The following is a 14,555-nucleotide window of genomic DNA, read 5'->3' as shown; positions in this document are numbered from 1 at the left end:
TCAGTCTGATACAGGGCATCTACGAAGAGCTCATAACTACCACTCTACGTAAAGGTGAGATAGAGATGCTTTCCTGCTAAGATCGAGAAGAAGACAAGGACGCCTGCTTTTGCCATTCAGTATTAACTGGAGATTCTAACTAGTACAATAAGGCAAAACAAACAAACACATTTTTAAAAAAATTTAAGGTAACCAGATTGTAAAGAAAAAAGTGAAACTGTCTTTATTCATAGATGACATGATCCTATGTATAGGAAATACCAAAGATCCACAAAAAAACCTACTAGAACTAAAAAATGAGTGAGGAACATTGCAGATACAAGATCAGATCAACACACAAAAATCAACTGTGCTTTTATATACGAGCAATAATCTGAAAATGAAATTAAGGAAACTGTTCCCAGTAGCATCAAAAAGAATACAGTTCTCAGGAATAAATTTCACATAGTAAGTATATGATTTGTACAATGAAAATTCTAAAATGTTGCTGAGATTGATGCTTTAACTAAAAAAGTTTAAAGAGATCTAAATAAATAGACGTTTCATGTTCATGGAATGGACAACTCAGTATTGTTGAGATGCCAGTGTTCTCCAAATTGATCTGAAAATTGAGTACATTTTCTGGTAAAATCCCAACAGACTTTTTTTTTTTTTTTTTGCGGTATGCGGGCCTCTCACTGTTGTGGCCTCTCCTGTTGAGGAGCACAGGCTCCGGGTGCACAGGCTCAGCGGCCATGGCTCACGGGCCCAGCCGCTCCGCGGCATGTGGGATCTTCCCAGACCAGGGCACGAACCCACGTCCCCTGCATCAGCAGGCGGACTCTCAACCACTGCGCCACCAGGGAAGCCCTCCAACAGACTTTTTTGAAGAAATTGACCAGCCAATTCTAAAATGTATGTGGACATTCAAAGGACCTAGAATATCCAAAACAATTTTGAAAAGGAAGAACAAACTTGGAGGATTTTCACTACCCAATTCCAAAAATTACTATCAAGCCATGGTGTGGTATTGGTACAACAAGAAGCATATACATCAGGGACTTCCTTGGCGGTCCAGTGGTTAAGACTTCACCTTCTGACACAGGGGGTGTGGGCTCGATTCCTGGTCGGGGAGCTAAGATCCCACTGGCTTGCTGCCAAAAAACCAAAACATAAAAGAGAAGCAATATTGTAACAAATTCAACAAAGACTTTAAAAATGGTCCATATCAAAAAAGAAAAAATAACTTAAAAGAAACAGCATGTAGATCAATGGAACAGAATTACAAGCCAGAAATAAATCCTTGTATTTACGCTCAGTTGATTTTGACAGAAGTACCAAGACAATTCAACAGGGAAAGGATAGGTTTTTCAGCAAATGGTGCTAGCAAACTGGATATTGACAAGCAAGAAAATGAACTTAGACCCTTTCTCCACATGACCAAAAATTAACTCACAATGGATCACAGAATGAAAATATTACCCACAGAATGGGAGAAAATATTTGCAAATCTTATGTATGGTAAGGGATTTATATCTAGAATGTATAAAGAACTTGTACAATTCAAAAAACAAAAAGACAACCCGATTAAAAAAGGATCAAAGATCTTGAGTAGACATTTGTCCAACAAAGATATACAAATGGATAGTAAGCATGTCAACAATGAAAAGATGCTTAACATCATTGGCTGTTAGGGAAATGCAACTCAAAACTACGGTTAGATAATACTTCATATCCATTAGGATAGTGATAACTTAAAAAACAAATAGTAGGGCTTCCCTGGTGGCACAGTGGTTGGGAGTCCGCCTGCCGATGCAGGGGACACGGGTTCGTGCCCCGGTCCGGGAGGATCCCACATGCCGTGGAGCGGCTGGGCCCGTGAGCCATGGCCTCTGGGCCTGCGCGTCCGGAGCCTGTGCTCCGCAACAGGAGAGGCCGCAGCCCGCGTATCACAATAAAACAAAACAGAACAAATAGTAAGTGTTGGTGAGGATGTGGAGAAATTGGAATTCTGGTCCCCTGCTGGTGGGAATGTAAAACGGTACAGTTGCTATGGAAAACAGTTTGGTTTTTTTTCCAGATTTAGCGCTACAATCTTTTATAACCATAGAAGGTAGCTGGAAATACTAGATGCTAACAGATAATACGATACATAACCCCTGGGGTAGGAGTCAGCAGGGAGTTTGACAGAGACCACCTGTTTAGACTAAGAGCCTTTCAGGGGATTGCTAGATGGATTGGATCTGCTGCTTCAGTTGTGAGCGTTCTTTGATGGTGACAGAGCAGGCGATGACAGGCCTGGAGACCCCACCGGCTCGCCCCAGGGCCTGCCTGGAACGCACAAACACACAGGGCACGTTCTTGTCCTCACATAGCAGTGGGAGGTGCAGCATGATCTCCAGGGGCTCGGCATCTGCAGCCATCGCAGTGAACTCAGAGATGTCTCTGTTGAGGGTTTCGGTGGCCTCACTGGCTCCTTTTCGAAGCTGCTTGTAGTTACATGATGGCTGAATGAGGTCCAGTAGTTTCTTGGTGAGGTGGGCATCTGCAAGAGGGTAGGCCTTCAGTTTTACATCAGCCTCAGTCTTGGCTCCAGTTCCATGGTATCGTCATTGGTCAAGGAGCGCAGGCGATGTCAGAGTTGGAGCCCTCACCGCTGCAGAAAGCTCTATGGAAAACAGTTTGACAGTGCCTCAAATGTTCATTACTTCATAACTCAGCAATTACAGTCATATGTTACACACACACACATAATATATATATGCCCAAGAAAAATGAAAAAAAAATCCACACCAAAACATGTACTTGAATGTTCGTAGCAGCACTGGTCGTAATAGCTAAAAGGTGGAAACAACCCGAATGTTCATCACCTGGTGAATGGAACAACTGATAAAATGTGGTAAATCCATGCAATGGAGTGTTACTTGGCAACAAAAAGGAATGAAGTATTGATATTTGCTACAGCTTGGATGAAACTTGAAAAGCACTGATGTTAAGTGAAAGAAGCCAGAGGCAGAAGGCCATATATTGTATAATTCCATTTATATGATGTGTCCAGAAGCGGCAAATCCACAGACAGAAAGGAGATTAGTGGCTGCCAGTGGCCGGGGGAGGGGGAAATGAGAAGTGACTGCTAATGGGTTTCTTTCTGGGATAATGAAAATGTTCTGAAATTAGATAGTAGTGAATAGTTGCATAACTCTGTGAATATACTTAAAAAACCATTGAATGGTACACTTTAAATAGGTGAATTATATGGTATGTGAATTATAGCTCAATAAAACTTTTTTATTGTTACTTTTAAAAATCTTTATTTATTTCTTTGGCTGCTCTGGGTCTTAGTCGCGGCATGTGAGATTTTCGTTGCGGCGTGCAGGATCTTTTAGTTGTGGCATGGGGATCTAGTTCCCTGACCAGGGATTGAACCCAGGCCCCCTGCATTGGGAGAGTGGAGTCTTACCCACTAGACTACCAGGGAAGTCCCAAAGCTGTTTTAAAAATGGACCTAAATTCAAGAGCTAAAACTATAAAACCCCTAAAAGAAGACATAGGAGAAACTATTTATTCGTTTCAGATTGGGCGGAGTTCTTTCATACATTGACGAAAGCAAAATCCATAAGAGAAAAAACCGATAAATTGGATTTCTTCCAAATTAAAAATGTTTCTACTTCAAAAGACAACATTAAGGAAATGAAAGGACAAGCCACCTTCTGAATGAAAACATTTGCAAAACACATAAAGGATTTACTTCCAGAATATATCGAGAACTTTTTACAGCTCAGTATTAAGAAGACAACCCAATTTACAAATGGACGAAAGAGTTGAATAGACATTTCACCAAAGAAGATACAGGAATGGCCAATAAAGACATGGAAAGATGCTCAGCATTAGTAGTTATTAGGGAAACACAATTAAAACCACAATGAGATAGCACTTCAAAACCACTAGGAGAGCAACAGTGAAAAAGACAATATCAAGTGTTGGTGAGAATGCAGAGAGATTGGAATCCTTGTGCATTGTAGATGGGGATGTAAAATGGTAACAGCCAGTTTGGAAAAGAGTTTGGGAGTGTCTTAAAAAGTTAGGGACTTCCCTGGTGGCACAGTGGTTAAGAATCCACCTGCCAATGCTGGGGACATGGGTTAAAGCCCTGGTCTGGAAAGATCCCACATGCCGCGGAGCAACTAAGCCCGTGCACCACAACTACTGAGCCTGCGCTCTAGAACCCGCGAGCTGCAACTACTGAACCTGTGTGCCACAACTACTGAGCCCTCACGCCTAGAGCCCGTGCTCCACAACAAAAGAAGCCACTGCAGTGAGAAGTTCATGCACCACAACGAAGAGTAGCCCCCGCTCGCTGAAACTAGAGAAAGCCTGCGCGCAGCAACGAAGACCCAACACAGCCAAAAATAAATAAATAAATAGAAAAAGTTAAACATAAATTTACCTGATGATCTAGCAATTGCACCCCTGTGAATCTATCCAAAAGAAATGACATAGATACAAAGATATGTATGCAAATGTTCATAACAGCATTGCTCATAACAGCCAAAAAGCTGGAGATAATCCAAATGTCCATCAACTGGTGAATGGATTAATAAAATGAGGTATATTCATACATTGCAATACTATTCAGCAATTTAAAGGAACGAACTATTGATACATGCTACACGATGCGGGTTAACCTCAAAAACATTGTGGTAAGTGAAAGAAGCCAGATACAAGACGGTGTATTATTGTATGAGTCCATTTATATGAAACGGCTAGAAAAGGCAGATATGTAGAGATAGAAAGCAGAGCAGTGTTTACCTAAGGTTGGGGATGGGAGTGGGAATTAGTTGTAAATTGTCATGAGGGAGCATTTCGGGGTGGTGTTTTCAACTGGATTGTGGTGGTAGTTGATTGTAGGATGGATGAATTTTATTCTGTGTATATTATACTTCAATAAAGCTGTTTTTAAAAATAACAGTACAGGGCTTCCCTGGTGGCGCAGTGGTTGAGAGTCTGCCTGCCAATGCAGGGGACATGGGTTCGTGCCCCGGTCTGGGAAGATCCCACATGCCACGGAGTGGGGCCCGTGAGCCACGACCGCAGAGCCTGCGCGTCCAGAGCCTGTGCTCCGCAACGGGAGAGGCCACAACAGTGAGAGACCCGCGTACAGCAAAAAAAAAAAAAGAAACAGTACAGAGTGGTTTATGCCAATTGAATAAAATAAAGAGAAGAGCTTCATCATTAAGGGTGGGGCTCTTGAGAGCTAATGGCCTTGAAGGTAGACTTTGAAGGCAGGTAGAGCTCTCCAGTAGTCCAATGTGGAGAATAGTATTAGTAGTGGGTAAAGGTCGCCGATGGTATTGATAGATACAGAATTACAGGTAGGAGCCAAATTTGAGAGGAAGCAAATGGTGTTTTAAGGAAGATTTATCTCTTAGAGGGATAGCTTGTGGGGAGAAAACACTGGAAGCATAGAGACTTGCTAGGAAAGTTACCTGGTAACTCACTGTAATCAAACTTGGAAAGGGCTGAGGTCTTGACGGGGTGCTTTGCACGAAGCACATGTTCACGGTTTTTGTAGCTTTGATGCCTGTACTGTTTTTAGCTTGGGAGCCAGAGAAGTGAGGCCCCGTTGACAGAAATTGGGAATATGGAGCAGAAACTGCTTTTGAATTGATTCCCAAATGTCAGCCAGGGCTTTACCGCTCCTCAAAATCTAGGTAGATTTGGGACTTCCCTGGCGGTCCAGTGGTTAAGACTCCACGCTTCCACTGCAGGGGGCGTGGGTTTGATCCCTGGTTAGAGAACCAAGATCCTGCATGCAGCACTGTGCGGCCTAACTAAATAAATAAATAATCTATGTAGATTAGACAGAAACCCACCTATTCTCCCAAATCAGAGTACAGACTTCTGATGCCCCCTCAGAGATTTCTGTGAATTCCCAGGTGACATGTTATGACCATGTTGGCCCGGGAGCTCCAGCTTGCTGTCTTGGCCTCATAACAAATGTAACATTGGTCCATTATTCAGTTTCTCCAAAAAATTCCATTCACATAAATTATTCGAAGTGTGGATTCTAGGGCTTCCCTGGTGGCGCAGTGGTTGAGAGTCCGCCTGCCGATGCAGGGGACACGGGTTCGTGCCCCGGTCCGGGAAGATCCCACATGCCGCGGAGCGGCTGGGCCCGTGAGCCCTGGCCGCGGAGCCTGCGCGTCCAGAGCCTGTGCTCTGCAACAGGAGAGGCTGCAACAGTGAGAGGCCTGTGTACCGCCAAAAAAAAAAAACAACAAAATGTGGATTCTAGTAAAGATTTGTAGGGGGATGATGAAGTTTGGGCTTACATTGGAGAAATACAAACTCCCTAATTGTATGTCAACTAGGGAGTTTTACTGGCTCTTCAGCTCACCAGTCCTGGCCTTCCTCTGTCTTAATATCTCTTTTCCTCTTACCTCTCCTTTTTTGGACTCTTCTCTTTATTATTTCCCCTGAGAAAAAAAACAACTTACTGGGACTTCCCTGGTGGTCCAGTGGCTAAGACTCTGTGCTCCCAACGCAGGGGGCCCGGGTTCAATCCCTGGTCAGGGAACTAGATCCTGAATACCGCAGCTAAAATCCTGCATGCCACAACAAAGATCCCACATGCCACAACTAAGACCCGGTGCAGCCAAGTAAATAAATAAGTGAATAAATAAATAAAACAAATTACAAAGTAGTTTGAGTGCCATTAACAAGCAACAAAAGCACCCATACTTTTGGCGTGCCATTCTCCATTCTAAGTAGCTCGTGAATGTATATTCCAAAAAAAAATTAAGCCTTCCCTAAGAGGAGTTCTGGTGCCAACTCTTAAGATAAAATGCCTTTCATTCCACCTCCTTCCAGAAGAAAAGGTTATTCACTGAGTTTGAGGCAAAGAAGGGATACCCAGGTAAAAAGATACGGCAGGTGGTTAAAGATTTGGACTGAAACTCCAAAGAAAGATCAGAGACAAAGGTTTGGGAGTTGAGGACGGCAAAGGAGGGCCAACGTGTATTAATTGCCCGCTGCGCCTAGCCAGCTGCATAAATGTTATCTTATTAGATCCCAACAGCAATCCTTGGAAAGGGGTATTATTATCTCCATTTTACAAATAAAGAAGCCAATGCGGGACTTCTCTGGTGGCCCAGTGGGTAAGAATCCATGCAGGGGGCCTGGGTTCGATCCCTGGTTGGGGAACTAGATCCCGCATGCATGCCGCAACTAAGAGTTCGCATGCCGTAGAGAAGATCCCGTGTGCCGCCAACTAAGACCCGTTGCAACCAAAATAATAAATAAAGCCAATGCTCAAAAAAGTTAAATGATTTGTCCGAGGTCACACAGCTAGTAGACGGTGGCATCAGGACCAAATCCAGCTCTGTCTTAAGTCAAAGCCTTTGCTTTGATTCTGTGAGGAAGAGAGAGAGAGGAAGAATGAAAAAAAAGCAGAGGATGGAGCTCCTAGAGACATATCCATGTTTGGGGCTGGGTGGAAAAGTGGGGCAAGAAGAAGAAGACTCAGAAATTCGTGTTGAAGTCTTCTGAGCGTTCGTAAGGTGAATGAATTGTGGGAAAAGACAGTTGGCCTCTTTGGTATTCCAGAGAAGAGTTTCAGTGCGGTGGTGGAAACTGTTGTAAAGATTTGAGGGGGGAAAAAAAAAAGATTTGAGGAGTTGTTGGATGTGGGGTGGGAGCAGACAGAGGATGAACTGGTGGATGGATGGATGGGTGAGCGGGTGGGTCTTAAGGCACGGCAGATGAAACTTGTTTTTGTATTTGTTTTTTTAGTCAGGGAGGGAAGACATTTGTAGAATGAGGCAAGTGGCCAGCGGAGAGAGGGGAATAGAAATCTTGAGAAAGAACGATGGTTTTTGATGAGGTCTGGAGGACATAGAGGCAGTTGGGAATGAGAACCCAGGTGAAGAAGTTAACCTTGGAATGGGGAAAAGAGGAATATCTTCTTGAGACGGGAAGGAAGTATGAATAGAAGTATGGGGAGGTTGTAAGGTGATGAAACTTTCGTAATGGAGAAGGGTTTGGGGGTTTTTTGGGGGGCTGCGCTGTGCGCGGCATGCAAAATCATAGTCTCCAACCAGGGATCGAACCCGTGCCCCCTGCAGTGGAAGCACGGAGTGTTAACCACTGGACGGCCAGGGAAGTCCCTGGAGAAGGGTTTTGAGGGAGTGCCACGAAAGAAAAGGAAGACGGGTAGAGGGGTCAGGTTTGGGGACTTGAGAATGTGGGAAGGGTTCGGGTCCATTGAGATGTGCCTTGCTGTAAATACTGTAAAGCTACGGTTGTTAAAACTATGTTGTCCTAGTTCAGAATAGAACAGAATTCAGATCTAGGTATATATAGCATGACAAAAACAGCATTTCAAATTAGTGGGGGAAATGGAATAGTCAGTAAATGGTGTTAGTAAAATCTCCTATTTGGAAAAAAAACAATTCTTATCCCATACAGTCCGTGAGGACAAATTCCAGATGTAAAAACAATCAAATAGAAAGAAAAAAAAAAAAAAGCAGGCAAGCAACATAAACTAGAAAGAATAGGGAGTGTTTATCAGTAGGGAAACAGTTAATTCAATGTGGGCACTCATTGGGATTACAGTGTAATGGTTAAGAGTACACACAGGCTCTGGAATAAAAATAGCTGGATTTGGGGCCTGACACTGCCTCTTACTAGCTGTGTGACCTTGGACAAAGTACTTAAACTGTCTGTGCATTCAATTCCTCTTTGGTAAAATTAAAAGAAAAAAAATTAGTAACACCCACCTTATAGGATTTTGAGGGATAACCTATATAATACTTGTTAGTACAGCACTGGTATAGAGTAAGCCCTCAATAAGAGGTGGTTATTATGTAGTCATTAAGAACAATGAGGTCGGGAATTCCCTGGCGGTCCAGTGGTTAGGACTCTGGTGCTTTCACTGCCGAGGCCCGGGTTCAGCCCCTGGTTGGGGAACTAAGATCCCGCAAGCTGCTCGGAGCGAACGGGTCAAAAAAAAAAAAAGAACAATGAGGCAATGAGGTCAATCCATAAGTACAGACCTGGAACGATGCCTACAGTACATTAGGGAAAAAAGCAACATGCAGATCAATATCAGTAATATCCCAATTAGGTTAAATATCAAAATAAAGCAAAACAGAAAACCTGAATGTGTTTATATATGTATAGGAAAATCTGGAAGGCTGCAAACGGATTGTTAATAATGGAGTTACCTTTCATAGTGTTGGATTATTACTTTTTAAATTACGTACTTCTTTGTTGTTGTTGTTTTTGCCAAAGACAGGTATTACTTATATAATTTTTAAATTTTGTTTATTTAATTTATTTTTGGCTGTGTTGGGTCGTGGCTGCTGGGCACGGGCTTTCTCTAGTTGTGGCGAGCAGGAGCTACTCTTCGTTGCGGTGCGTGAACTTCTCATTGCAGTGGCTTCTCTTGTTGTGGAGCACGGGCTCTAGGCACGTAGGCTTCGGTCGTTGTGGCACGCGGGCTCAGTAGCTGTGGCTCGAGGGCTCTAGAGCACAGGCTCAGTAGTTGTGGCGCACGGGCTTAGTTGCTCCGCGGCATGTGGGATCTTCCCGGACCAGGGCTCCAACACCTGTCCCCTGCATTGGCAGGTGGATTCTTAACCATTGCACCACCAGGGAAGTCCCTATAATTTTTTTAAATAAGTGAAAAACATGAATAACAAAAGCAGCATTGTAGCATTAGAATTGACTTGAACAGTTAGAGATGTTTAAATACAATTTTGTTACCTTCCTTTTATTTTTGTGGCCTTAAGCTTAAAGTATGTTATTGAAATGCCATGCAGATGAAGGGTTTTCAGATACAGGGAAACGCAATAGGGTTTCCATAGCCAGTGTTTCCATAATGTTTAAATTTATCTTTTAAATGTTTTCCCATATTTTAATTTTGTATGAAGTTATTTTTAAGTACAATTCCATTTTCTACAATAATCAAGGATATAACTCCATTGGTCCAAAAGTAAATAGGTGAAGATTAGTATTTTTCACGTATAGGCAGGATATCTAATTTATTTTACTGTGACCTCAATTTTTAAAAACATACCAAAAGAAGGGAAGATTGATTAGAGATCTTGCAATAAAAACTCCCAATTAGGGGCTTCCCTGGTGGCGCAGTGGTTGAGAGTCCGCCTGCCGAGGCAGGGGATACGGGTTCGTGCCCCGGTCCGGGAGGATCCCACATGCCGCGGAGCGGCTGGGCCCGCGAGCCATGGCCGCTGAGCCTGCGCGTCCGGTGCCTGCGCTCCGCAACGGGAGAGGCCACAGCAAGTGAGAGGCCCGCGTACCGCATAAAAAAACACAAACAAACAAACAAAAAAAACTCCCAATTAGCATGAGATAGTGACTAAAATCCAAAATATATTTTGCTTCATCTTTTACTCTATACAAATTATCACAATTTTATTGCTTCCTCAGCAGCGTCTTGGAATTTTGTTAGTTTTATAAAATATAAAGTTTCAAAAACCTTAAAATCTTTGATTTGGAATCATGCCATGACAATAAATAAATTGCTATTACCTAGAGGCCTAAACAGTTGGGTTTTTTCCCCTAACCCTTTTTCTGTAGACCAACATATTTCAGTAATATCATAGATTTGGAAAGAAAAGTTATTTTAAATTAGAATAAAATTAGAGTTTCTGTTTGTTAACATTTAGGGAACCCTTTAAATACAGAGTTGTAGAAAGACGGGAAGGAGGTTTAACTACCCTTTATTGCGTGATGTGGTAATACATAGTGGTTTGGTGGCAAATGTCCGAATATCTCACTGGGACAGACATAAATTCTGGAATTCACTGAGCAACACTGAATTTCATTGTGATGTTAGGAATATGCCCTAATATCTTAATTCACTGGGTAAATTATTTAAGTTAGTGAATTCTAAGATATTTCTCTTTGTTCTCTTGCTGAGTAACAAATAGTTGTATTTTTCTTCGTGGATAGTTGAAAAAAGAATGTGAATAACTCCTTAAAAGTTTTTATATTGATTACCTATTGAAATAATATTTTGGATCTATTGTGATATTGGAATATCCAACATTGGGATAAATACAATATATTCAAATTAATTTTGCTTATTTTTACTTTTTAAAAATGTGGCTATTAGATAATTTAAAATTACATATGTGGCTTGCATTTACGGCTCATGGTATACATATATATATTTTTGGCCACGCCACGCGGCATATGGGATCTTAGTTCCGGGACCAGGGATTGAACCCACTCCCCCTACAGTGGAAGCGTGGAGTCTTAACTATTTGACCTCCAGGGAAGTCCTGTGTTAGCATATCTTTGTTCAGTGCTGATCTGGAAGAACAGTACTAGTGTAATTTTCTTCCCTTGTAAGTAATTTGATTTTTGTTTGTCTAGATGCCTTATTTTCTTTAATACTTTTTTTAAAATACTGAAAAAATATTGTATTAGCACTGGTCATTCTGGGCCATACGTTATGGTTGTTTTTTTTTTCTTGATATTTATTTTTATTGTGGTTAAAAATACATAACAGTAAACTTACCATCTTAACCATTTTCAAGTGTACAGTTCATTAGTGTTAAAATCTCTAGCACTTTTTCTTCTTGCAAAACAAGCTCTGTACCCATTAAACACTAATTCCCCTTTTCCCCTCCCACTCATACCTTTTGTTTTAAATATAATTTGTTTAAGAAATTATAGCCAGCTAATAATGGAAAGCTTGCAGGTTATCTTCTAGTCATGTGTGTATTTTCCCATTAGCAAATAGGCAAAGAAGTGTTTTAGGGCAGTTCTTTTTCCCCTACCGTTTCTGATTTTAGAGCGCAGTTCACACTAAGAAGCAAAAATGTGTGCAAATTGTCCAGAAGGCATTTTTTTTCAAGGATTGTTAGTGTGTTTGGTGTTCCCATCTGCTGATGCGGCGGCTCTCGGTCACTGTGCCCTGATCCACACCTCTGGGCAGCCTGGGCAAACAGGCAGAATGCTTTAGCTAGGCTGCAGATAGCAAGTTTGCTCTCTCTCTAGTCTAACTGGGGTTATTAGCGAGGTGCATTTCAAAGAGAGGAAAAAACAAAATTTCGGTTGTCTTAAGTTTAATTTTCCTTTTACCTGATGATAAGTGCACCAAGGAAGATCAGCTTTTCCCAGGAACTTGGCATTGATGCTTCTCCTGAAATGAAAAATCCCCTTTTCATGTGTGGATTATTGACCTTAATTTTAGGTCTTGGTATATGTGTGCTCTTGATTTCTAATGCCAGGCAAGGCTACAGTTAGCTCTGCACTGCTTTCTGGATAATTTCTTTTAATGTCACAGCTCCCCCCGAAAATGGCATTTCCACTAGAACACTGTCATCTTTAACACTTTAACCCTGAAGCCATTAGTGCTCTTCTCTTGCTAGGATCAAATCTCCGTGGATTTCATTGTCCCCACATCCCTCACCTGACTGCTCCCAGGTACTGGAAACTCAACATGTCCCACATTGAACTCAACCTGTACCACAGACACCAAACCTGCTTCTCCCGGTTCTTTATTCATGATTTGGGCAAGCCATCCATCCATCAATGTAAACATCTTTCCCTTTTCTAATGTCACCTAATGTGTAATAAATGTATAATGTCTAATGTATAAAAAATATATTTTACTAAGGTTCAACAGTAAATGACAGATTCTTTGAGATGGCTGCCTCTGCTTATGGCAACGAGGCACCTCCCCTCTCTATAAATTATGCACGTGGAAAATAGGGCTAGTAAGTGCTAGACATAAATAATTGATAACTAAGCTTTCCTAAATGATGAATCGCACTGTTGTATCACTGCAGATGGCTGCCCTGTGTGTTTTCGTTCTGATGGGTAACTTTCAAGGGTTCCTCAGTGATTGCTTTGGTTTTGGCAGCTGTTACTTTCAAATAATGTTTTCCTGCCTGTTATTTAATGAAAGAACTGCCTCACTTTGTGGCGAGTGATTTTATCCACGTGGTTTTGTTTAATAAGTGTTTCTAGACTAAAGCAGCTCCATGTGTAGAAAACCCAAAAAATGAACATTTGGTTCCGTTCTTCTGTTAGAACATTCTTCTCTGTCTTCCTCGCTGTGGCTTCTTCACAGGCTGAAAGTGCTGAATCTCATTTTTTTTTAGAGTTTGCTGTATACCTAAAACATTGAAACACTTACCCGAGCCGTATAACACGTAAAGAAGACTTTTGCCGATTCATCAGTTCTTTGTATTAATCTAAGAACTGGGGTGTATGAGAGCATCGATAAAGTATGTTATGGTAGGAGTCGTTCACTTTGAACAGCTTGCCTTTGTGGGGGAATTAGATTATAGAAATGTGGCTTAAGAAGCATTTTTTTTTGCTGGAAGGGGTGTGGTGAAAAAGGAACCCTTCTGCACTGTTGGTAGGAACGTAAATTGATACAGCCACTATGGAGAACAGTATGGAGGTTCCTTAAAAAACTAAAAATAGAACTACCATATGACCCATCAACCCCACTACTGGGCGTATACCCAGAGAAAACCGTAATTCAAACAGAGTCATGTACCACAATGTTCATTGCAGCACTGTTTACAATAGCCAGGACATGGAACCAATCTAAGTGTCCATCAACAGATGAATGGATAAAGAAGATGTGGCACATATATACAATGGAATATTACTCAGCCATAAAAAGAAATGAAAGTGAGTTATTTGTAGTGAGGTGGATGGACCTAGAGTATGTCATACAGAGTGAAGTAAGTCAGAAAGAGAAAAAAAAAAATACTGTATGCTAACGCATATAGATGGAATCTAAAAAAAAAAAAAATGGTACTGATGAACCTAGTTGCAGGGCAGGAATAAAGAGGTAGGCATAGAGAATGGACTTGAGGACTTGGGGTGAGAGTAGCATTGACATATATACACTACTGAATGCAAAATAGTTGGCTGGTGGGAAGCAGCCGCATAGCACAGGGAGATCTGCTCTGTGCTTTGTGATGACCTAGAGGGGTGGGATAGGGAGGGCGGGAGGGAGGCTCCAGAGGGAGGGGATGTGGGGACACGTGTATGCATATGGCTGATTCGTTTTGTTGTGCAACAGAAACTAACAGTATTGTGAAGCAATTATACTCCAATAAAGATCTATTTTTTTAAAAAAAGCATTTTTTAATTGAAGTATAGTTGATTTACAAAGTGTTCATTTCTGCTGTACAGCAAAGTGACTCAATTATACATATACATACATTCCTTTTTCTATTCTTTTCCACTGTGGTTTATTACAGGATATTGAATATAGTCCCTTTGCTATGCAGTAGGACCTTGTTGTTTATCCGTTCTATGAAAAGCATTCGTTTAATCATCAGATTTGGAAAGTGTTCCCAGATGGAATGTGCGGTGTTACCTAAGCCTCCCTTGGTGACTTAGTGCCATCAGGTCCTGGCACGGTTCTTCCTTCTATCTGGATAAGGCAGATGGGGATTCTGACCCTGACTGCTGATCGCATCTGGTTAGTGTAGAGTTGAAAATATCCCTGCCTCCTGGCTGGTCAAGGTGGGGCAAAGAGAGCCTGTGTGACTGATGTCCCTGTAACCTTGGCCATCAGC

General features: G+C 41.8%; 1 protein-coding gene and 1 pseudogene across 9 annotated transcripts in view; one reads left to right on the top strand and one right to left on the bottom strand.

Annotated features, from left to right (window-relative positions):
* The window catches only part of RNF157 (ring finger protein 157), a gene marked incomplete at both ends in the record, with an annotated part of 78,727 nt that overhangs the window by 7,395 nt on the left and 56,777 nt on the right, over positions 1-14,555 (top strand). The window lies entirely within an intron of this gene.
* Positions 2,181-9,210, bottom strand: LOC309838758 (NHP2-like protein 1; annotated as a pseudogene). The gene is made up of 2 exons: positions 9,204-9,210; positions 2,181-2,569 (listed from the first exon to the last, which is right to left on the bottom strand). The product of its transcript is annotated as an NHP2-like protein 1 (transcript).

This window comes from Grampus griseus (genome assembly GCF_964374135.1).
Source record: "Grampus griseus genome assembly, chromosome: 20".
Taxonomy (NCBI): domain Eukaryota; kingdom Metazoa; phylum Chordata; class Mammalia; order Artiodactyla; family Delphinidae; genus Grampus; species Grampus griseus.
Note: the sequence above shows the minus strand (reverse complement) of the source record. Positions and strands in the feature narration are given on the sequence as shown.